Source organism: Pelophylax lessonae (assembly GCF_965119305.1).
Source record: "Pelophylax lessonae genome assembly, chromosome: 5".
In the NCBI taxonomy this organism is placed as follows: Eukaryota; Metazoa; Chordata; class Amphibia; order Anura; family Ranidae; genus Pelophylax; species Pelophylax lessonae.
The window spans coordinates 357,030,854-357,037,321 of NC_138772.1; positions in this window are offsets into that span (position 1 = coordinate 357,030,854).

Here is a 6,468-nt window from a genome sequence, read left to right on the forward strand (position 1 = left end):
TAGGTGATCTAAATTTTCCAGACATCAACAAAAAATATTTTTTGCTCTCAACTTTGTGGGAACAGTTTAGGGTTGGCCCCTTCCTGTTCCAACATGACTGCACACCAGTGCACAAAGTAAGGTCCATAAAGACATGGATGAGTGAGTTTTGGGTGGAGGAACTTGACTGGCCTGCACAGAGTCCTGACCTCAACCTGATAGAACAACTTTGGCATGAATTGGAGCGCAGACTGCAAGCCAGGCCTTCTCTTCCAACATCACTGACTGACCTCCCAAATGCGCTTCTGGAAGAAAGGTCAAACATTACCATAGACACACTCCTAAACCTTGTGGGCAGCCTTCCCAGAAGAGTTGAAGCTGTTATAGCTGGGCCAACTCAATATTGAACCCTACGGACTAAGACTGGGATGCCATTTTTTTTAGATTGGAGCAGGATGATTTGGAAGTTCTACTCTGGGATGACGCTCTCAAAAAACACTTTCTGTGATCTACAAGTCACTACTTCCCTCCGTTCACGTGGGACTAGATGCCTGCTAACTGCGTGGCGTTCGGTGGAGCAGGACTTGGACAATGAAGATTGGGAAGATCTCTGGGACAGCCCATTTCAAGCACTAATATAGACTAAATCGACTGATCCAATATACACCACAACGACTACATTGTATATATGGATTTGCCCATATCTTTTGGGAGTGCCCTCAGATTAGTAGCTACTGGCGGGAAGTGACCAAGTTTATATCTACCCTAACTACTATACAAGTCCCTGTAAAAGTTGATGTTTGCCTCCTGGGGTTAGTTGACTCTCTGGCCGTTAGTAGGGCGATGTGTACTCTCTTGGGTTTATGCCAGGAAGGTGATAGTGCTCAAGTGGAAATCAGACATAGCCCCTAATCTGCCCTTCTGGAAGCGTTTAATCAATAAGGTTGTACCCCTATACAAAGCTACATATTTGTCCCGGGGTTGCGCTAGGAAATTTGAGAAGGTCTGGCACTTGTGGACAGATTCGGAGTGTACAACAGATGATCAGGAGTCCACAGACTGAATTCATTCCCCCCTAATAAGGTATATGCTGGCCATACACAAATGGGTAATGGTTAATGGGCACAAATAGAAAATCAGTTTTAACTTTTCAGTGCCCAAAAATCGAAGGAGCAGTTTGGAAAATTCTGCCAAACGAACGATAAATTGAAAGGTTAATGTGTTTCTCGCCTGAAATGTTTGCACTAGGTATATTTGACAAACTGAACGAAAAACGGATTCATTTATGTCCATTGAACGATTTATCATTCGAAATCCGGTCATTACATGATGGCACTCTCACGGACGATTTTTCGTTTTTTGAAAATGAGTTTGAGCGATTTTTCGTATGGCCAGCTTTAGTTTATGATATGAACAAATTTATTCCTCAGCAGGGACTCACATTACATTTGTTCAGGTAGGATTCTAAACACGAGTTATTATTCTTCTGATACATTATTCTTTTTGGGAGCGAACAGGAATCTCCTTATAATTCATCAATCCTTGAAGTGATATTATAAGAGAACTAAACATTAAGCCCGTTAAATTAACGGGCGCTAGAACATATGTGGTCAAACATTTGTAAAAACAGACTTGTTCCAGTAAGGCCTACTTTGCTACTAAAGTCAGTTTGCTTATAAATGTCCCTTTAATAGCGTGTCTATGTTCTGCAATTTTTTTTTTTACAGTAATGCACCTACAGTCGCAGATTTCATTCAGGCGTGTTTTTCTATTCTATTTGCAGTCTTTCTATTTGCAAATGTCCCGTTCAAAACGTGTCTTTACTTTCCACTTTTTTGTAAGGTTTCGCAATCACACTCGCAGATTTTCTGTAGGCGTACTTTGCTACTAAAGTCAGTTTTTATCTCAGGGTGATCCCTCTTAACTCTGTCTCTCTGATCTCACTGTGCTCTTTCAGATGATCCCTAGTCCCTATTGGTTTGATCCCTACTCTCTGGGTGATTCCTCTCTCTCTCTGGGTGTTCCCTCTCTGTGTGATCCCTCTTAACTCTGTCTCTCTGCTCTTTTAGATGATCCCTACTCTCTCTCTGGGTGCTCCCTCTCTGCTCTCTTAGGGTGATCCCCATTCTCTTTCTGGCTGATCCTCGGTGTAGTCTCCCTGTAGCGCCCCCCTCAGTGTGGTGCCGGTATTGCTCCTCCCCCCTCCTCCGGTCACTCACCATCGCTCTGGGCCCTCACCAGCAGAGACATGCCCTTCAGGCGGTCCACATAGCCGGGGGAGACGTGTCCGGTGCCCTGATCATCCAACTGCCGGTTTTCGTTCAGGGTGTAGACCTTCACCCGCCGTCGGGTGTCCGTCATCCTGGGTGCCCCATGCAGGCCCGATCCCCGGGCTCTCCTGTACTCCGGGGGTGGCAGTCTCCACAGCAGGCCGCGTAGGCCCCGAACCCCCTGGCCTCGCCCGATGCTACCGCGGCCTGGAGGGCGCAACCAGAGAAGCAGCCCCGGCCTTGCCTGAGAATCCCGGCCCCCGCTCACTGCCCGGTGTCCCCGCCCTCTCTAGCCGGGCCTGGCCCAGAATGTCAGTCACAGTCTCCTCCCGCTGCCTGCGCACGGCCCGCCTTGCCCGGGCCTGCCCCTCCGGACAAACACCCCCCCTGCAACTCCAATCCCCGCCCCTTACCACTTTACTCATCGAATCCTCTTCATCTTCTTCCACTGTCTTCATCTCAGAAACTCCTCTATAACGAATGCAGCAGAGTCCCCAGGACTCCCCCCATACCGAAAACAGCCCCCTTCACCTCAGAAACTCCTCCATAACGAACGCAGCAGAGTAACCCCCCCCCACGGCTGTCAGTGGGGCACATGCGCAGTAGCACAATCCCACGGACACAGGGACTGGACACAGAGACACTTGTACTTTATTATATAGGATGACAGAGGGAGGTTTATGGAAGGTGTGTGGTTTCTTTCCCCTCCTTTTTTTTTTTTTTTTTTAGGTTCTATAATAGGAGGTGTTATTAGTAGTTCTATGTTTTATGTATTAGCCGAGGGAATGCATAAAGGCTATGTTTTGTACCTTTACATCTCAATTTTTCAATCAAAATAAATTAAAAAAAAAAACTGGGATGCCATTAAAGTTCATGTGCGTGTAAATGCAGGTGTCCCAATACTTTTGGTAATATAGTGTATATACAGTATTAGGTGTTATGGAAGAAATATTCAGTGGTGAGCTATGGCAGTGTAAAATATTTTATATTTTTAAAATGTACTTTTTCCTCTTTAGTACATCAACACAAAGTATTGTACACCTCCAGGTGATATTAGCACATTTTATGACCAATAATTTGTACTTTACTTTACTGAAAGCCTGTAATGTTCCTTTGTACATTAGCATGGTGAAAACAAACAAAACTGAGTGGCAAAATAAGTAGGAGAACTATGTAAGCAATCTTACTAATCCTTGGCTTACTTTAAGAAACTCTGTCAGCAAGCAAAAGAAAAAAAAAATCTGTAGGTATAAAGTGCACCTATACCTGTGTCTGCTCATACCTGCATACACCATCAAAATGTTGCACTTATGAGCAAATCCCAGATTGTTCTGAAAGGCAAAGCTCCAATAATTTAAGGTAGTGTCAAAACTTGCTGCCACCTTTTGCCCACACATGTTGCTATTCACCCATCTCTATGATAGACTGCCTTGATGGCTAATAGGAATGCATAGACAAGATGGGCAGGGTAAGGTCTAACTTTATCAGGATAATCCAAAACTTTGCCTTTACACCTGCAACAGTTTTTGTTTTGCTTACAGGGTCTCTTTATAGAACAATTCCAAGAAACGAATAAAAGGAGTCTGAAATCTATTAATGTTATCCAGCAAATGGTGCCTGTGTGCTAAAACAAGAAAGGTACACTATTGATCAAATTCCGAGCTCTGCATACTGCATATTAGAGATTGGTGCCTCCACAGCTATCTTCACATTAAAAACTGTAGCCCCGGGTTGGTAAATTCTATTCTCTTTCCGCTTAACTTCGAGTTGACCTTAGAAATATTTGTTAAACTTTACAAGGACCAAAACAAAGTATTACATATTGCTCCTCTACCCAAAAAATAAAAACACTATAAAATCATTTTCTTGGAGTTCAATGAGGGACATAGAATTCAGAGACATTTGAGGTTGAGGCCACCTAATGCAATTCCATGAGCAAGGCTATAAGCACAGAGGTATCGGACTTGTTTCCCTCAATGAACTCCAACAAAAGCATTTTAAGGTGAGTTCAGAAATCCTGTTATTAAGGGACACAAGATTCATGGATAATTGGAACCTCCAAAAGCAGTCTAACTTAGGGCTGGACAACATTGTAAATACAGAGTGGGCTTTTAGGCCCAAAAAAAAAAAAAAGAAACACTGGGGACTGCCTGCAGCTCAAAGAGGTACTTAAAGGACCTTACACCCAAATCAGACATCAAATGAGGCTTGAATGTCCACCTGGTAAACCTTAGAGATCATGTGAACAGAGGACCAGGTGGCATCCTTGCAAATCTAGGAATCAGTTGGCTGATGCCGAAAAGCCCTCACAGATCTAGTGTGCTTTGACAGGAAAGGGATCAGATACTTAAGGCCATAGGTTGAACAATAATCTGTGCCCCCAATAAGTAGTTGGGTGAGGAGCCGGTTCCCCTTTGCAGTGACCATTTGGAATGAGAAAGAGAGAGCCCATCTTCCTAATGAAAGTAATGGCTGCGAAATAGACTCACATAGCATGAACTAAATCCATGCAACAAAAAGTAATCTCCTTATGTACTGGAGCCAAAGGAATGGCAGGACAGTTTCCTGGTTGAAGTGAAAGGCTGAAATCACCTTAGGAAGAGAAGAGGCTCTAGGCTTTAACACTTGTCTCTATAAAAGACCTAAAAAAGTTCTTTGCAAGACAAGCCACCAGGTTCAGAAATGCGCCTCACAGAGATTATGGTGACGAGGAAGGCAACCTTCTGAGTAGGTGTAGAAGGGGGAAAATCCTTCAACGATTCAAAGGGCAGTTTTTAAAGTGCAGAAAGAACCAAATTCGAAACCCATGGAGTGACCAGTGAACGTATAAGGGGAACCACATGAGACACACTCTGTACAAAAGGCCTAATTAAAGAATGTGACGCTGGTGGCCTCTGGGACAGGATCCTAATTGCTGAGATTTGACCCTTCACAGGTCAGTGTATGCCCCACAGAATATTCACTGGAGTGAAAATGTATTTCCTTGTACAAGTGAATTATGTCTTCTGTGTGTGATGGTAGACCTTTTAAGAAGTGGACTTCCTAGCTTTTAGTATCGTGACCCTCGAAAGGCATTTCAACCAAAGAATTGTTCACTGATAGGAGATGCGTTTAGGAAATGATACAGGCGATGTCCACCACCCTATGTATGCAGTAGGGCAACAGGTATACACTCTAAGCACCCTACAATTAGGTGATCATTGGGGATAGAAAATGGATCTCTTTTTCTGAGTTTAATAATTTCCCCCTAACACTAACCTCACAGCTGTAATGCAGGGCCAGCCAGGGCAAAATTGCAGTAGAAAAAATCTCTAAACTTTTACTGTGTTTATGGGATCCTACCAGCTAAACTTTTGCTGAGGATACAAGAGCTGCATAAAGAAACTAAAGCCCCGTACACATGTACCGATTGTCGGCTGTAAATATTCGGCCGCTGACCGATCGGCCGATTGTAGGCTTGTTAGTATAATGCTTCCGACAGCCGACAGCGCATTTTCGGCCGAACAGAATCTGTCGTGCAGACTTTAAATATTTGTTGGCCGTCACCAGAACAGCCGATTGTTCCTCAGTCAGTACAGATTTCGGCCGACAGACAGCAGATTAGCAAGACTGGGCATGCTCAGAAAAGAAAAAAGACATGGAAAGTTAACCATCACATGACATCACTTCTGCAGTCGGCTGTTGTTGGCCGACAAAATTCGTGTGCAGTCTTTTGCAGTTTTCAACAGACACGACAGCCCTGGACAAAAGACGGCCGATCGTTCAGGCCGACGATCAGTACGTGTGTACGGGGCTTTACTCAAGCAGTATGTCTGGATCAAAGAAAAAAATTATCTTGAAAAAAGAAAAAATGGCTATTAAAATGATTAAAGTCATAAAGGCATCCATTCTTCCAAGACAGGGGTGTCACACTCAATTTCATTGCAGGCCACATCATCATAAGGCTCCATTCACACCTTGACGTTCCAGATCTCGGACTGAATCACTGTGATTCCCGATTCCACCCGTGATTCCCGAATCATCGCGGGGCGCACTTGCAATCCCTTTAATTTTAATGGCACCTTGCGGCACGATTTTTCCGCGTTTGTCCCCCAACCCTACTGAGTGCGGGGTGAAGACAAGGAAAAAGCGCAACCCCCCCAGCATGGATGGTGTAAACTGTGTCTGAGCTGAGGCCGGTTCCATGCCCCACTTGAGACTCTCCTCCCCCAGCCAGCCC